Below are 18,349 nucleotides of genomic sequence, written 5' to 3'. Positions count from 1 at the left end.
GATGCCTCCACACGCCCCCTTACCGTGTCTGCAGACATGGTGTGTATTTCATGGGCAAGTCTGTTGTAGGAAAACCAAACTCCTTTCAAAACAATGCCGGGGAGAAGGTTCCTTGCACACTCCACACAGGATTTCCCGCAGAGTTCCAACAGCGTCTCAGGTTTCCCGCTGCAGCTCCCGTCCTCGACCAGCTGCCGCCAACCTCTGACCCGGAACCGCTTCGGTCCTTCCCTGTGTTGCTGTTAGAGCTTCCAACTCTCCTGGGGCTCCGACTGCGACTCCTACTCAGAGTATTTTGAGGAATTGTTCCGAAAAACGGAACTGCTGCTTCAAGCCGTACCTGCCCTAAACGTGGAGAGGTCTCGCTGATTCTGGGGAAGCGCTCCCGAAAATATTTGCAGTACGTAGACGTCCAAATATTCTGCAAATCAGCAAATCAGCTAGATAGACGAAGCGAGACCCAAAGTTGGTGCAAATTATTTATTCTTTAGACCTACACCAATCTGCCATGACGCGTTTCGGCTTAACGAAGCCTTGATCACGTGACACCGTCATGGGGGCTGGCGTGCCGTTTTTAAAGTGCAAAAGAGCCGGTACAATAGACATGGTAAAATTACTAACACAATTGACACATAATGTGTAAAAAGACTTTCAAATAGAGGCAAGCGTGAAATCAAGTCACTATATCTATATACAAATATAAAAATATATAAATATATAAATAACAGCCCCATAGGTATCAATGCACAAATTCAGGTAAAATTACAGTGGCAATTTAGAATAATGATAAAACATATAAATACATAAAATGTTTTAAAACATAAATATTCCCAATCATTGCCAAAGATCAGCCTGAAACATCCTACTGTATATTTTGTATATACTATATGCCTAGCCATGTGCGGATAGCAGCAACAAGGACACTGAGTATTCATATTATGTAACAATACCAAGAAATATTGTTTTCATGGGTATTGGGAATAAACATAAGTGCATATATATATATATATATATAAAACTACACCTACTTGTGGAATTCCTGTGGTTCTTTGCTGGCTCACCGTAGCAACACAATTGTAGTAAATACTCTCTAGTCTCTGTTATTAGTTTAACGATATTGCTCCATATCGCAGCTCAAAAATGTGGTCTCTGTGCTGGGAGCACAACTAAAACTGAATAGTTCATTGTCTTATGCACCTGCAGATAATTCTCTGTCAAGCGTTAACAAACATAAATAGTCTGTGGGGTTTTCAGTCCAATCCTGACTGATCTCGACTTCCAGAAAAGTTCCTTCAGAATTACTTCTTTCTACTAGAAACTAAAATTTGCTTACCGCTGTCTCAGCCTGACTTCAAGGAAAAGTAGAATGTCAGCTGTACTCACGTATACGGAAAGAAAAGTTCTGAGAATGCAGCAAGAATCACTCAAACCGTTTCTCGTTAATTTTCAGTTGAAGTGCGCAGTTTGCCGCGATTGAAACCGCGAGCGAGCACAGCTGCGCTTGGAGAAGAGGTTGAACACTAGACTGCCAACCTCGGAATCCTCTCTGGCGGCCTTCTTGAAGTTCCGCCAAAAGGAATTCATCTGTTTGAACAACAATTGCGAAGACCACTTGTTTGGAAGCCTCTTACTAGATCGAAAATAACGCCTAAGAGGTCCCTTGCAACCCACAGGAAGGAACTTGAGACATATTGGGGAATTAACCCGGCCGGACCTGACAGTACCCCCCACCAAAACTCTCCCCTCCATCTCCTTGGGTTTATTCGGATGTCTCTTGTGGAATTCCCTAATCAATCGAGGAGCCTGTAGATTACCCTTTGGCACCCAAGTTCTCTCTTCTGGACCGTAACCTTTCCAATCCACTAGATAGAACAATTTTCCCTTCTTAAGCTTTGAATCTACAATTCTCTTTACCTCAAACTCCTCTTCTGACTGAACTTAAATAGGCTTAGGAGGACCCTTCCTTCTCAAATTGGGTGGACTCTTTATTAGTAGTGAAACATGAAACACAGAGTGCATTCCTAATCTCGGAGGAAGTCGAATGTGTACACTAACAGGATTGACCATTTTCTCTACTTGGAATGGACCAATGAATTTAGGCCAAAATGTTCAATTCCCCCTTAATCGCAGAATGCGAGTGGATAACCAAACTTCTTCACCAGGCTCATAAATTGGGCTGGTGCGTCTCTTTTTATCTGCCTGTTTCTTGTAAGAAATCTTAGCCTTGATAAGGTTGTCTGTGGCTTGCTGATATGCCTCTTGTAAATTTTGAACCACCTCCTCTACTGCTGGAACTTCACTCTCCTGTCGGCCCACAAAGGTATTTGGATGTCTACCTGAATTCAAATAGAAAGGGGAGTAACCAGTAGAAGAATGTTCCGCATTATTATAGGCGAACTCAGCCGCCCAAATAATATTCGGTCATTCCCCCTCATGATCCATTACGAACAAACGCAAATACTGCTCAAGTTCTTGATTAACTCTTTCCGTTTGCCCATCAGTCTCAGGATGGAAACTGGAAGACAAACGTGAGTCAATATCCAATCTTTTCAAAAAAGACCTCCAAAAGTGAGAAATAAACTGAGGGCTCCGGTCAGGGATGACCACCTTTGGGATGCCATGTGCTCTGACTACGTGTTGTGTGAATAAGGATGCTAATTGAGTGGCATTTGGAATTGACTTCAAGGGAATGAAATGACTCATCTTGGTAAAATAATCCACCACTACCCAAATGACAGAAAACCCTTGACTGGAGGGAAGTTCCACAATAAAATCCATGGGAACAGTATGCCACGGATAAGGGGCCGGGGGCAAAGGAAGTAATAAACCTTGTGGCGCCATTCTAACCTGGTTTCCCTTTAAACACTGCTCACAAGAGGCAACATGTTGTCCCACCTGAGCTTCCATAGTCGGCCACCAAAATTCACGTTGTATCAGTTCCAAAGTCTTCTTTACCCCTTTATGACAAGCCAGCAAATCATCATGGACATGTTGAATAACCTGCCCTTGAAGTTCATCAGTAGGAATGAATAATTTGCCTTTGAAATATGGTCGACCATTCTTAATCTCCCGATCATGATCTTGTTTGCTCCACTCAGTAAGATTTAAGGACTTTACGGCCAGATCCAGCTTCTGTTCAAAATCTGGAAACAAGATTACACCTATTATCTTTTCCTTTGGAATGATCAATTCCTTCTCGAAGATCGAAGAAGCCTCTCCATCATTCAGACGTGATAAGGCATCCACCTTACCATTGGTGGAACCAGGTCTATAGGTTAACACAAAGTCATAATCCGCAAAAAACAATGACCAACGCAATTGTCTTGGGGTCAAAGTTCGAGCAGATTTTAAAAACTGGAGATTACAATGGTCTGTGAAAACAGTAACTTCATGTCGAGCGCCCAACAAGTAATTCCTCCACTCCTGAAAAGCATCCTTGACCGCCAATAACTCCTTATCAGCGATGGAGTAATTCCACTCAGCCGGAGTCGGTTTACGAGACCGGAAAGCAACAGGATGAAGCTAACCAGTAGATCTATCTTGTTGTGATAGAATTCCTCTAATCGCCAAATTGGAAGCATCAGCTTCAACAAAGAAAGGCTCTTCGAGATTGGGATGCAGAAGCACTGGGGCTGATGTAAAGACCTTCTTTAATTCACAAAAAGCTTCCTCCGTTGCTGCGATCCAATCAAATTTTGTTCCTTTCCGCAAGAGAAGAGTTAGCCGAGAGACCTTCTCCCAAAAATTCTCGATGAAACGTCTGTAAAAATTGGGCAAGCCAATGAAACTCTGCATTTGTTTCACATTTTGTGGAGTTGGCCATTCTTTGATAGCCTTCACCTTGGCTTCATCCATGGAAACCCCTTCAGATGAAAGAACAAAACCCAAAAATTCCACCTGACTGGAATTAAACACACACTTCTCCAATTTTACAAAAAGTTGATGATCCAATAACTTCTGCAGGATGGCCCGGACATGCTGAACATGCTCTTTCAAATTTTCAGTGAAAATTAGAATTTCGTCAATGTAAACTACCGCAAAGCGGTCCAAAAATTCCCTCAACACATCGTTTACAAAATGCTGGAAGGCAGCTGGGGCACTGCATAATCCGAAGGGCATGACCTGATACTCAAACAATCCTAGTCTTGTTCAGAAAGTCGTCTTCCATTCATCTCCTTCAGCCATGCGCATCAGATGATAAGCCCCTCTCAAATCCAGTTTTGTATAAACTTGAGCTCCCTTGACCTGATCTAACAATTCAGATATTAATGGCAACGGATACCTATTTTTTGTGGTGACAGAGTTTAAGGCTCGATAGTCAATGCAAGCCCTCAAACTTCCATCCTTCTTGGAAATAAAAAAAAGTGGAGAAGATACCGGCGACTGAGAAGGACGAATGAAGCCATTAGAGAGATACTGGTCCAGATACTCCTTGAGATGTTGATTTTCTCTTTCTGAAAGAGCGTAAATACGACTGCATGGCAGTGAAACCCCAGGTTCCAGATCTATTTTACGGTCGTAATCACGATGTGGAGGTAACTTATTGGCCTCTCTTTCATCAAATACGGCTGCCAAATCCAAATATTCTCTGGGAATTTCTTGTGTTTCCATAACACAAATTGACTTGGCGAAACTAGCCAAGTATTGTGATGATGACACCGATGGAAGTTCGGAATTTAAATGATGACAATGAGCCTGACAATACTCAGAATCCATCACAATTGTTCTCTTGGCCCAGTCAATAGTTGGATTATGTTCAGTAAGCCAAGTTAGGCATAAAATGAGTTGAAATGGTGGTGCATCTATGGGGCTAAAACTCAATACACTTAAATGACTACCTAGCCCTGTTAATCTGATTTCCTTTGTATCATGGACTATGGGCCCGGAGGACAAATTTGTACCGTCCACTACACGAACAGCTTCCACTCTTAGTTTCCTGACAAATTTGATTCCTAACGATGTAGCAAATCCTATGTCACAAAAATTGCCCGTGGCTCCCGAGTCAATCATGACGGAAATGCCTGCCAACTTGGTTCCACTAAACTCAATTGCACTCGCCACAATCAAATGCGGAGCTGAAAATTGCAATGTATTGGCAATATGTTGAGAATCAGGAGTTGACTTTTCCTTCGCTTCCACCAGAGCAACCCCTTTTACTGGTGGAGCCTGTCTTATACTGGAGCATTGTTCTTCGGTTTCTTAGAGCATTCCTTCACAAAATGCCCAGAATCGCCACAATACATGCAAATCTTGCCCATCCGCCTTCTCTCTCTCTCTTCCTTTGATAGAGGACCTTGAACAGACCCAATCTGCATTGGCTCCTCTTCAGAGATAGTTTCTTTGATCTTCAAATTGTCAGGCCTGGATCGGTCGAAACGGGGGAACAGATTTAATCTCTTTTCGACGCTCATTCTTCCTCTCACTTTGACGCTGATCAATCTGGAGAACTAAGTTGATTAACTCTGAAACATCTGTTGGTCGCTTAGGTATCTGAGCCAGACCATCCTTTAGCTCATCCTTGAGACCATGGTAAAAAATTGAAGCTCTTTTGGCCTCTGGCCAATTGGTCTCTACAATCAACTTATTAAATTGCACCAGATATGCAACCAACTCTCTGTTTCCCTGTTTTAAATCTAGCAGTTCATTGTCAGTGATTTGGGACACAGATCTTCTATCAAAAATTCTCAATTTTTTTTTCTTAAAGGCAACAAAATCGTACAAAATAGCATTGTTGTTATTAACCAATGACATCGGCCACGATGCTGCATCACCACTCAGATAGGACAACATGAACGCCACCTTTGCCTGATGCTCTTTAAATAGAATAGGCCTACATAGATAGTGTAAAGAACATAGAGTGATAAAAATCTGCGCCTTAAGAGGATCCCCGCTAAACCTTTCAGGTGCTGCTAAAGGAATGGTGGGAGAGATAGCATAAATAAATTGAGTGGTTAGTTCTGCAGCAGAGGGAGCAGGTGCAAAAGACTGAGGCTACTCTCTGTAGCTTCCGTAACTGTACTCACAGATATTTCATCTAACCTTAGTCGCAAAAACTGAGTTTCTCGACTAGACCTCCTAACCTCCTCCCTAAGGGATTTATTCTCTGACATAGCGTCACTAAGTTGTGCCTGTTTTCCTTCTAACACTGTGGCTAAAGTCTTTACATCAATTCCTTCAGCCATCTTGCCCAGGCGGAAGTATTTTGGAAATGGCACTTCAATCTGTCAAGTACCTGTCCCAGAATCTCTAGCTTCCGCAGGAGCCGATGTCTGTTCCGCAATTCCCAAACTCCGTTACGAAGGCTATAGACAACTCTGGCAACAAAGAGGGGGAAAGGGAATTGGGAGAGAAGGAGATACGCCACATCTTCGTCTGGCTGGATGGTGCTGCAACTATTCTGATGAGTTCTTCCTGTAAAAGATCAACTTTAGCAATCTCTGTGATATTCTCTAGTAACAATGCTCAAACCTAAACAGTGATTACCTGTCCTAGCCGAGTGGCTTTCTGTTCTCTCGTGGTTGGTGTTCTATCCTGAACTACCCTTCAGATATATCACCTGACTAGTGTTAGACCTGTGAGCCCTAGGATGGTCTTTCCCTATTTTTTTCGCCCTTGCCTTATTTTTTTCCACCCTCTTTTTCGTTGGCCTTAGGTCTCCGGGCGCCTTACCATTGCTAATCAATGCTAAGGTGCAGGTGCTCTCTTCCTCCAACATGGCTGCCACAGGCCCCTGCTACTGCAGAGTGGTCTTTTTAGTAGCACCCGAGTTGCCAGGAGCTGGCTGGGACCCTAAACATTGTTGCAACACCTGCCCCCCTTTTTTATCCCATAGCTAGAGTAGGGAAGCTCCTGGAACCTTCCAGAATAGGGGAGGGGTCTGCTTTTTGCCGCCTTAGAGTGTGGTCACCTGACCTGGTCATATATAAGGAAAGGAGGGTAACGAAGTCCATGGCTGCCCGGCAAGGAACTCAACCCGGGTTGGAACCTGAGACAACGGCCCAACCCAATGTTGGTCGTGAAGAGGAGAATGTGGTGGAGGACACGCTCCGCGTGATGGATGGGGAGCCCGCGGAGGTACCCCCGGAGTCCGCGGAGGTGGATGTTGTTCCCGTGGGGGACTTGCCGACCCTTGACGAGTGGCATGTGGAAGGAGAGCCTACCCGGGAGGAATTCTGTTGGGCACAGAGAGAGTCCCTCACACTTGAAGGCATGCAGCGGCAGGCCGAAGCCCAAGCAACCAACCAAGAGACCGGCAGTAATCTTGTGTAGTGGGAGGATGGCCTCCTCTACAGTGAGCCTAAGGTTCCGGTGCATGGATCCTCGAGGGCCTTAGTGGTCCCCCAGTGCTACCGGGCCTTCCTATTGGAACTGGTGCATGAAATACCCTTAGCTGGACACCTGGGCCAGGACAAAACCTTTGCGTGGTTTGTCCCGCAGTTTTTATTGGCCCAGGATGAGAGTTGCCTTTGACACCTACTGCAAGACCTGCAAGACTTGCCAGGCAAGTGGCAAGACTGGGACTAAGGTGAAGGTCCCTTTGGAACCGCTCCCTGTTGTCGGGACCCCTTTTGAGCGGGTCGGAATTGACATTGTTGGGCCGTTGGACCCTCCGACCTCTGCGGGACACCAGTTCATTTTGGTGTTAGTGGACCACGCCGCTCGGTACCCGGAGGCTATCCCTCTGAGGACCATCACTGCACCTGTGGTGGCGCGGGCCCTGATGGGGATTTTTACCCGAGAGAGATTCCCCAAGGTCGTGGTGTCAGATAGGGGCACGAACTTCATGTCAGCCTACATGCAGGCCATGTGGAAGGAGTGCGGAGTAACCTATCGGTTCTCCACTCCTTACCACCCCCAGACTAACGGGCTCGTAGAGCGCTTTAATAAGACTCTGAAGGGGATGATCCAGAGCCTGCCAGAGGACTTGAGGCGGAAGTGGGACGTCCTCCTCCCTTGCCTGCTGTTTTCGTACTGCGAGGTGCCACAGAAGGGAGTCGGGTTCAGCCCTTTTGAGCTGCTCTATGGCCACCCCGTTAGGGGGCCCCTCAGCCGGGTGAAGGAGGGGTTGGAGAAGACTTCGAAGAAGCTTCCCCGAGATATCGTCAGCTACATGCTGGCATTCCGCAGCCAGATGGCCAAACTGTGGAAGGAAGCCTCAGACAACCTGGAGGCTAGTCAAACTGTCATGAATGAGTGGTATGACCGCAACGCTCGAACGGTGGAGTTGGACGCTGGACAGAAAGTGAGGGTCATGGAGACTGGGGAGCTTAGTGCCCTCCAGGACCGGTGGACTGGTCCGTATAAAATTGTGGAGCGACGAGGCCAGACTACCTATGTTGTTGATTGGAAAGCCCCCGACATCCCCATCAGGTGCTCCACGTCAACCGCCTGAAGCCCCACCATGAGCGATCTGAGCTTGCTCTCCTCATGGTGACGGATGGGAGCGAGGAGGAAGAGAGTGAGCCTCTTCCTGACCTTCTGGCGGCCCAGGAGAAGGATGGATCGGTGGAGGGCGTGGTCATCTCCCCATCCTTGACCCCAGAGCAACAGAGGGACTGCCGCCAGGTGTTGGAGCAGTACGCCTCGTTGTTCTCCCTCACACCTGGAATCACACATCTGTGTACCCATGATGTGGACACAGGGGACAGCCCACCTGTAAAAACCAACTCTTACCGGCTGTCCAATAAAGTTAAGATCAGCACCCAGGGTGAGGTGGCCAAAATGCTGGAGCTGGGGGTGATCGAGCCTTCCAGCAGCCCTTCGGCTAGCCCGGTAGTGTTGGTGCCGAAAACGGCCCCACCGGGCACCGCACCAGAACTTCGGTTCTGTGTGGATTATCGGGGATTGAACTCTGTCACCAAAACAGCGCTCACCCGATCCCACGGGCAGATGAGTTGATTGACCGGCTGGGAGCAACCCGGTACCTCAGCACCATCGACTTAACATCAGGGTACTGGCAGATTGCTATGGCCGACGGAGCAAAGGAGAAAACAGCGTTCTCCACCCCTGAGGGCCACTTTCAATTTAGGGTGATGCCCTTTGGGCTCAAGAATGCTCCTGCCACTTTCCAGCGGTTGGTGAACCAGGTGCTGTCTGGCCTGTAGTCCTTCTCAGCGGCGTACCTGGATGACATAGCTGTCTTCAGTAGCACCTGGGAGGACCATCTGCAGCATCTCCAGGGTGTGCTACAAGCTCTGCAACGTGCTGGCCTGACCATCAAGGCTAGCAAGTACCAGATTGGACAGGGATCTGTCGTCTACCTGGGACACCTGGTGGGCGGGGGGTAAGGTGCAACCCCTCCAGACCAAAATTGAGACCATCATGGCCTGGGAGCCCCACAAAACCCAAACTGAGGTCCGAGCTTTCCTCTGTCTCACTGGATATTACCGCCGGTTTGTCAAGGGGTATGGTACCATCGTAGTCCCCTTGACTGATTTGCCGTCCAAAAAGCAGCCACGAAAAGTGATCTGGACGGCTGCTTGCCAAGAGGCATTCGAGACCCTGAAGAGCGCGATGTGCACCGCTCCGGTGCTTGCAACACCTGACTTCTCGAAGGAATTCATTGTGCAGACGGACGCCTCTGAGCACGGCGTAGGCGCTGTGCTTTCGCAACTGAACAACAACGGCCAAGACCAACCTGTGGCCTTTATCTCCAGAAGGCTCCTCCCCAGGGAACAACGGTGGAGCACGATCGAGCGAGAAGCCTTCGCTGTGTTCTGGGTCTTGAAGAAGTTGAGGCCATACCTCTTTGGCTCTCACTTCCTGATCCAGACAGACCACCGACCTCTTCGCTGGCTCATGCAGATGAGAGGCGAAAATCCCAAGTTACTAAGGTGGTACATTTCCCTACAGGGGATGGGCTTTCGGGTGGAACATCGGCCCGGAGTTGACCATGCCAATGCTGATGGTCTCTCCCGGTTTTTCCGCCTTAGTGACGAGAACTCCCCAGAGGTTGGGTAGCTCTCCCCACTTTCGGCTGGGGGGGGAAGCATGTTAGACCTGTCAGCCCTAGGGTGGTCTTTCCCTATTTTGATCATCCTTGCCTTTTGCCACCCTCTTTTTCGTTGGCCTTAGGTCTCTGGGCGCCTTACCATTGCTAATCAATGCTAAGGTGCAGGTGCTCTCTTCCTCCAACATGGCTGCCACAGGCCCCTGCTACTGCAGAGTGTTTTTTTAGTAGCACCCTAGTTGCCAGGAGCTGGCTGGGACCCTAAACATTGTTGCAACACCAGCCTTCCTTTTTCTCCCATAGCTAGAGTAGGGAAGCTCCTGGAACCTTCCAGAATAGGGGAGGGGTCTGCTTTTTGCCGCCTAAGAGTGTGGTCACCTGACCTGGTCATATATAAGGAAAGGCGGGAAATGTTTAGTCAGTTGGGGTATCACTGACCTGGGGGAACCTACGCAGGAGACTTAGGCGGTAGGGCCTAGACAGGGACCTATACCACTCGGAGTGACAGGGCTTAGGTGCTGCCTTCCAAGCTGAGTAAGGAACACTGGGCTAGCCCACTTATCTGGCCCGGCGGGAGGGGAACCCAGGGACCATCTGCAGTGACCTGCTAAGCCATCAGCCTCCAGCTCAACCCCCCTTCCAAGAATCTACTTCAGAAGGGCGCAGGAACCATCTAGCGCCGAGAAACTACCTACCTGTGCTAACAAGGACTGCTGGGGATCAACCAGGTACTGGGCTGTGCCATCCCTGCCCCCCCTTGGTCTTAACCTGTTCCCCTGCGCTGTCCTGCCTCATCTCCCCTGCTAAACTACTTGGACTACCTGCCCGGCCGATCCCCTTTGCTGTCCTGCCTCGCCTGGACTGCTGGCTAATCGCTCTCATTGCGCTAGCACCCTGAACTGCCTATCTGCTGGGACTGCCTCATCCCCATGGTTAAACCGCCTGAACTGTCTGTGTTGCCTATCCAGCGCTCCCCTGCTGTGCCCCCTGTAACGCGCTGCACTTCTCACACCTGCTGTGACCCCCGCGGCGCTTCGGCCTCCATCCTGCTTCTAAGCGCTCTGCATGGAGGCGCTAATTGGGGCCACTCACCGCCGCCGCCCAGGATGACCACATGTGCCTGCTGTGAGCACCTGGAGCGTCTTTCCAATCCCCGCGCCGTTGCCGTCACCGCTGCGGCCGGGCGCCACATCAGAGGAGTACCGCTGAGGCGTCCGGAACTCTGCCCTTATTGCTGTGTCATGAGTGCTTCCCCTGGAGTGGGCTCCGCGGCTGCCGGTAACCTTGCGGCGGCCCCCGGTACAGGGAGAGGGCCGCCGGAATCGGGAACAGGCTGCACTAGGCCCGACAAGGCCTGAAGCCTCTGCCTGCCTTACGTGATGGGGGCGTCGGGAGAGACTACGCCCCCGCCGCTCTGCGATTGGGCACTACCACAGCACCCCCGCAGGCCGCACTGCCATTGGCGGCTGCGGGCGCACCTTCACCGAGGCCTGCTGCAATTGGTCCCAGGGCCTCAGGAGCAGTCGGAGGGCCCGGGACCGGCCCTATGTAACCCCTGCTGATCCCGGGCACTGCTAGGAAGCCCGCACTGCTAGCGAGAGGAGCTCCGGGGAGAGCGAGTCCCCGATCTGCCCACAGCACGCCGCAAGGGCCCAGAGGGGGCCGAAGATTCAAGGTAAACCTCCGGGTAGGAGGGCGGTAGGCCGCGAGAAGGCCCTGAGTTCGCCCCTCCCCTGGGGAAGACTGTTGCTGGGCCCCGTTGGCCCTAGTTGGCCCACTTTAAGCACTGGAACTGGGCCAGGGCCCCAAAAGACACTGTGGGGGCCTCAATTGATAAAAGTTAACCCCTGGATGGGGAATAGTTCCTATTGCCAGGCCCTGATTAGGGAAAAGTTGTTTTTGCCCCAGGAACTGTGGTCATTCTTGCCTGATGAAATGCTTATTCTTGCTTCATGAAATGCTCATCCTTGCCTGATGAGCTGGTTATTTTTGCCTAAGGAAATCCTGTTTGAGAGAGCTAATGCTACCCAGGTTAAATGAAATGTTTATTCCTGCCTGACGAAATGTTTTACTCTTACCTAATGAGATGTTGCCTGATCTTTGATGAAATGTCTTATACTCCTGCCTAATGCAGTGTTTCCTGAGTGCCTTTAGTTACTCCATGAAATGTTTATTGCGGAGTAATGAAGCGTTTATTCCTCTAATTAAATGGTTATTGCGACATGCTATATTGATTAATGAACTGCTCCCTTTACTCCCCTGATGAAATGCTTTGATGATATATTGGTACCTTGAATATTGATTACCCTGATTCTGATTCTAGATAAAAGCTTATTGATTTTTACTCAAACGTACTGGTGTGGTGTCAGTCATTGTGTGCGTTTCCTGTCTCAGTGGATGTGTGTGCTGTATAGTCACTTTACACCTAAGCTTTCGGGTGCCTGCCTGCTCGCGCCAAGCTACTCCCCGGGGAACTGGTGACCCCAGTTCCTACAACTAGTAAATGACACAATACAGAAGCACGGACAAATTAATTCCACTTCTTACTTTTACTATATGTCACTATTTCTTTACTATGTTACCCTTCATTACCTGGCAGTTGACTAAATGTTTACTGTCTTTTCTTTCCTAGAACATACACAGATGAAGGAAGTCTCTGCAAGCTCCTGGAAGATCTCTTTGGCAGCAAGCTTGGAAACGTTGGTAAGTATCCCGATATATATATATATATATATAACACTACACCTACTTGTGGAATTCTTGTGGTTCTTTGCTGGCTCACCGTAGCAACAAAATTGTAGTAAATACTCTCTAGTCTCTGTTATCAGTTCAACGATATTGCTCCATATCGCAGCTCAAAAATGTGGACTCTGTGCTGGGAGCACAACTAAAACTGAATAGTTCATTGTCTTATGCGCCTGCAAATAATTCTCTGTCAAGCGCTAACAAACATAAATAGTCTGTGGGGTTTTCAGTCCAATCCTGACTGAACTCGACTTCCAGAAAAGTTCCTTCAGAAATACTTCTTTCTACTGGAAACTAAAATTGGTTTACCGCTGTCTCAGCCTGTCTTCAAGGAAAAGTAGTATGTCAGCGGTACTCACGGATACGGAAAGAAAAGTTCAGAGAACGCCGCAGGAATCACTGCGACCGTTTCTCGTTAATGTTCAGCTGAAGTGAGCAGTTTGCCGCGATTGAAACCGCGAGCACAATTGCGCTTGGAGAAGAGGTTGAACACTAGACTGCCAATCTCGGAATCCTCTCTGGCAGCCATCTTGAAGTTCTGCCGAAAGGAATTCATCTGTTTGAATAACAATAGCGAAGACCACCTGAATGGAAGCCTCTTACTAGATCGAAAATAACGCCTAAGAGGTCCCTTGCAACCCACAGGAAGGAACTTGAGACATATTGGGGAATTAACCTGGCCGGACCTGACACCAACTGGACAATTTGCGTCCAATTGCTCTTTTGTCATACTTTGCAAAGGTTGAGGAGAAAGTGGTAAACATGCAGCTTACGGCACATATTGGGAAATTCAACCTCCTGCACCCCACTCAGTTTGGATTCTGGGCCTGTCATTCGACGGAATCTGCCCTGATTTTTGCTACGGAATCCATTAGGCAATATGTCGATGGGGTCAGACTGCGGCCTTAATCCTGTTGAATTTAAGTGCCGCCTTTGACACTGTTGCCCACCACACTCTGGTGCAATGTCTGAGGAAAGGAGGTGTGTCTGGCAGTGCATTGAGTTGGATGAAATCATTTTTGACAGAGCGCAGGTTTCAGGTGAGACAGGGCAACCAATATTCGAAAGTCATCAAACTGAGACAGGGGGTGCCGCAGGGATCGACCCTGAGCCCGACCCTGTTCAATCTTTATGTTGCTCCATTAGCGGAGATTGCTGATGAGTTTGGGATCAGGGTTGTGTCTTATGCCGATGACACTCAATTGGTGGTCTCCCTGACACAGGCACAGGACACGGCAGTCTCCAATTTCGTGGCATGCTTGCAAGAGCTGGCCTCATGGATGGATAACAACTGCCTGAAATTTAACGGCAAAAAGACCGAGGTGCTTGTGGTGGGGAGAGCCCCGTCGGAGTGGTCATCGGCCTGGTGGACCCAGAGTTTGGGGTCCACCCCTACGCCCTGCGCTTAGGCGAAGAAGCTGGGGGTAAGGCTGAACGCAAAGCTCTCTTTTGAGTACCAAACCAGGCATGTTTTGCAGTCCTGATGGGAATTCGCAAAACCATGGGCATGATGCCTACCGCTGCCAGAAAGACCATGGTTCATGCCCTGGTAACATCGCGCCTGAATTAGGGTAATATTCTTTACCTGGGTGCAACAACAAAATGTGTGCTTAGACTCCATGGTGACAAATGCAAAAACAACAGTTGATGGACAGAATGCAGAACAATATCATACATTCACACCAGTACAGAGATTTGGGCCTAAATCCATCGTTTTTTTGCACTCCACACCACCCCAGTTCAGACATGGCCATATGCAAATCAGTATTGACCCTGTGCCTCATGGGAACAGTCCAGCCCGAACTGCCAAGCCATGTCTTTCCTGGACCGGAATCAAGCATCCTAGGACCGGTTTCTGGCTATCAGCCGTCTTCAGCCAGGATAGCTTGACTCCAGTGGTGTTGAGAGCATGGGACTCACGTCTGAGCATACCCATCCCACTCGGGGTGATGAAGGCAAAACCAACAGCTGATGGACAGAATGCAGAACAATGTCATACATTCACCCCAGTATAGAGATCTGGGCCTAAACCCATCGTTTTGTTGCACTCCACACCCCCCCCCAGTTCAGACATGGCCATATGCAAATCAGCCTTGACCCTGTGCCTCATGGGAACAGTCTAGCCCGAACTGCCAAGCCATGTCTTTCCTGGACCGGAATCAAACATCCTAGGACCGGTTTCTGGCTATCAGCCGTTTTCAACCAGGATATCTTGACTCCAGTGGTGTGGAGAGCATGGGACTCACGTCTGAGCATACCCATCCCACTCAGGGTGACAAATGCAAAAACAACAGTTGATGGACAGAATGCAGAACAATGTCATACATTCACCCCAGTACAGAGATCTGGGACTAAATCCATCTTTTTTTGGACTCCACACCACCCCAGTTCAGACATGGCCATATGCAAATCAGCCTTGACCCTGTGCCTCATGGGAACAGTCCAGCCCGAGCTGCCAAGCCATGTCTTTCCTAGACTGGAATCAAGCATCTTAGGACCGGTTTCCGGCTATCAGCCGTCTTCAGCCAGGATAGCTTGACTCCAGTGGTGTGGAGAGCATGGGACTCACGTCTGAGCATACCCAGCCCACTCGGGGTGACAAATGCAAAAACAACAGTTGATGGACAGAATGCAGAACAATGTCATACATTCACCCCAGTACAGAGATATGGGCCTAAATCCATCGTTTTATTTGCACTCCACACCACCCCAGTTCAGACATGGCCGTATGCAAATTAGCCATGACCCTGTGCCTCATGGGAACAGTCCAGCCCCAACTGCCAAGCCATGTCTTTCCTGGACCAGAATCAAGCATCCTAGGACCGGTTTCTGGCTATCAGCAGTCTTCAGCCAGGATAGCTTGACTCCAGTAGTGTGGAGTGCATGGGACTCACGTCTGAGCATACCCAGACGTCAGGGTGTACAGAACGCATCTGCTCGTCTGGTTCTCATGCTTCTAGGAGGGCCTCCTCGAAAGCAGCGCTGGCTCTCCTCCACTGGCTGCCGATAAGAGAGAGTCTTGTTCAAGGCACTGTGCATCTGCCACTCTATTAATCAGGGGATGGCTCCTTCCTACCTGTCTGAGTTACTCACTCCTTATCTCCCAGCACGCCAACTGAGATCATGAGGGACGGGTCTGGTGTGCGATCCCGCTATTAAGAGAGCAAGGATGGGTGGGCGCTCCTTCCGCTTTCTGGCTGCCACAGCAATGGAACAGACTTCCCTTGTGTCTCAGGAAACATTTGAAAATGCATCTCTTCCCCAGGGATAGTTAGGACTGACGAGGTTAGGCTGTGGCAATCTGGGCAGGTGCACCGCAGCGCGGGGACACACTGGCCGATTGTAACCATGCGCTTTATAAATGTGCCTATTAATATTATTAGTGTATTTAACCCAATTTTCCAACCAAATGCAGGTTTGATACCAATATTTCGTCACCATAAAAGATGCAGGCGTTTTCGGTGGGGGAAGTATCTGTCCTTCTCTAGTCACAATCGGCTTATCTTTCTTAAACAGCGCTTTTATTTTCCCAAGCCATGACTGCTTCTCCTTCTCATGCAGATTGTAAAACATCATTGTGTTGTTCCCGTAAAAATCTATATCAAATAACCTCTGTAATTCACATTTCACGGCTTCTACGTTTTCTGACCAATCTTAGCGCGACTCACACTAACGCACCTATCTGGAGCGTCTACGTCACTCCAGTAACTCTCCAATCCCAGAGAGTCTCACACTAATACACCAATTACAGAAACTTTCGTCTTTCCCGCAACTGACCTATCCCAGCATGGTCTTTCTGACATCAGCTCTAGCTACTGCTCCTGCTTCTGCTGACCCCTCCTTTACAAAATGTATCGGCAATTCTTTTTTTCAGTTTTCTTTAATCAAAATCTGTTAGTAACAACATAAACACATCTCCATTGTCTGTTTCGTTAAATCAAAGAGGTAGCTTTATTCAATTACACAAGAATCCTGTCTTTCCAGTAGGCAGCGCTTACCTCTACCCAACCACAGAATGTTCTCGTTTCGTCGATAAAGTAGCACTTCCCTCTACCTTACCCTTCTAACAAGCAAGAGGCAAACCCGTTTCTCTGGGGATAAGACACATGTGGAGACTATAATGCTCCTGAGAATTAAGGCTAGAGTTTCACAAGGAAACCGGATGCTACTTCAGTCAATACACTCATACAGATATTTCCCTACCATAAAACAATTCAGTGTTATCGCGAATCCTGAAACCAGACAATGTTCAATTCTATGTGACTTCTATCGCCAACACAAATTCACTTCCTACTTCCCGGAAGCTTCAGAATTCCGACTACACATAACATAGACAATACTCAACATAAAGTGTTAGTCCTCATAAAGCCAATAATCACCAAACCAAAACAATAATAACTATCCTCTCCACTACCAGGAAATCTGATCCAGTGCAAATGGGTCAATTTACAAATCTCCTTTTGTCACAGACTCACTTCATAGATCAGTCATTCATACAGACAGCTGATGGGGCCCATAACACCAACACTCAGCGCAATCACACGGCACTCTAGAATCTGTGCTTAGGAGAAGGGCTGCTGGACATGTGGATACCTTATTATCTATCAGGATTTTGTATCTACTCTCAATATATACACGTTATTTAAACTTTCAGAAATCCTGACGTTTGCATCAGGGCACTCCACTTTTCGGTCAATGGACCTACTAGTTGGATTGATTGATGGTGTTATTGGATATAGACATGCTATTTCGCCAATCCAAGTCTTGGAAGCATTTTATATTTATAATATTTAAATCACAAACTCGGGTTTAAGTTAGATCAAATCCAAGTTTATCTAAATCTTAGCAGAAATCATTAGGTCTTTAATTTATTTTATAATAGAAATCAGATTTATTCATGAAATGAGCATTAGAAAATAGAATTTAAGAGGAAACATGACTAGATTGCAAATCATTCAATTACCCATGAGCAGAAGATGATAACTCGGTTGAAATGGACACCGGCAATCACTGGAAAGGACTTCCCATAAGCTGACTGCCTGACCCTCAGGGATCCCACCAACAGAACAAATAATTGGAAAATGCGCCAATAATCTAAAATAAAGTTTACTAAAATGACAAAGTCTGTTCAGCAATCCACAGTAAAACGCAGTCCGGCAGAGTGGAGCGAGGAAATGAAAAGGGTCAAATGCGGTATGACAAATGAGGGGCTGCTTATACCTTTCCCTGTCTTACTTCATACTAAAGTGGCAACTTGAGGGGCTGACCAATGTTCCGATTGGCTGGTTTAGAGGGTTGCGACAGTCCTTTTCCCTCTTCCCAGCTCAAACTGGTTTTACATGGTGACTTAGCACAAAGGTTCCAAAGAGCAATAGTTCATTCGATTCCCATGTGGGAAGCAGAAAATGTATCTTTTCGATGAATACAGCTCCATTGACAGGTTCCATTCTTTGTTTTGCACAATTTCTCATATGCTCATCTTCGGCTCGGGGACAAGTCCACAGCAAAATCGACCTTGGTTGGGAACGCGATGTCAATGGTTCACCGACCACGTGACCTCTGAGGTGATCTGGTCATGCGCGGAAATACCATGCGCTCAGCGTAGCATGTGGCTCTCCCAACGCCATCTTGGATTTGCATGGCTTAATAGGCCCA

At 48.0% G+C, this 18,349-nt stretch overlaps 1 protein-coding gene and 1 long non-coding RNA gene across 5 annotated transcripts in view; one reads left to right on the top strand and one right to left on the bottom strand.

The window, feature by feature from the left end:
• Window positions 1–18,349, top strand: part of LOC144780855 (uncharacterized) — an 800,768-nt gene that overhangs the window by 547,067 nt on the left and 235,352 nt on the right. For all 4 annotated transcript variants that reach the window (XR_013600814.1, XR_013600816.1, XR_013600815.1 and 1 more), the window contains one exon: window positions 12,582–12,652. This is a non-coding gene — a long non-coding RNA (uncharacterized LOC144780855). The remainder of the gene's footprint in view (window positions 1–12,581; window positions 12,653–18,349) is intronic.
• LOC144780851 (uncharacterized) overlaps window positions 1–18,349 on the bottom strand; it is a 300,811-nt gene that overhangs the window by 244,307 nt on the left and 38,155 nt on the right. The gene's annotated exons all lie outside the window — the stretch shown is intronic.

This window comes from Lissotriton helveticus, chromosome 9 (genome assembly GCF_964261635.1).
Source record: "Lissotriton helveticus chromosome 9, aLisHel1.1, whole genome shotgun sequence".
NCBI classification, from domain to species: domain Eukaryota; kingdom Metazoa; phylum Chordata; class Amphibia; order Caudata; family Salamandridae; genus Lissotriton; species Lissotriton helveticus.
This window is presented reverse-complemented; position numbering and strand designations above follow the sequence as displayed.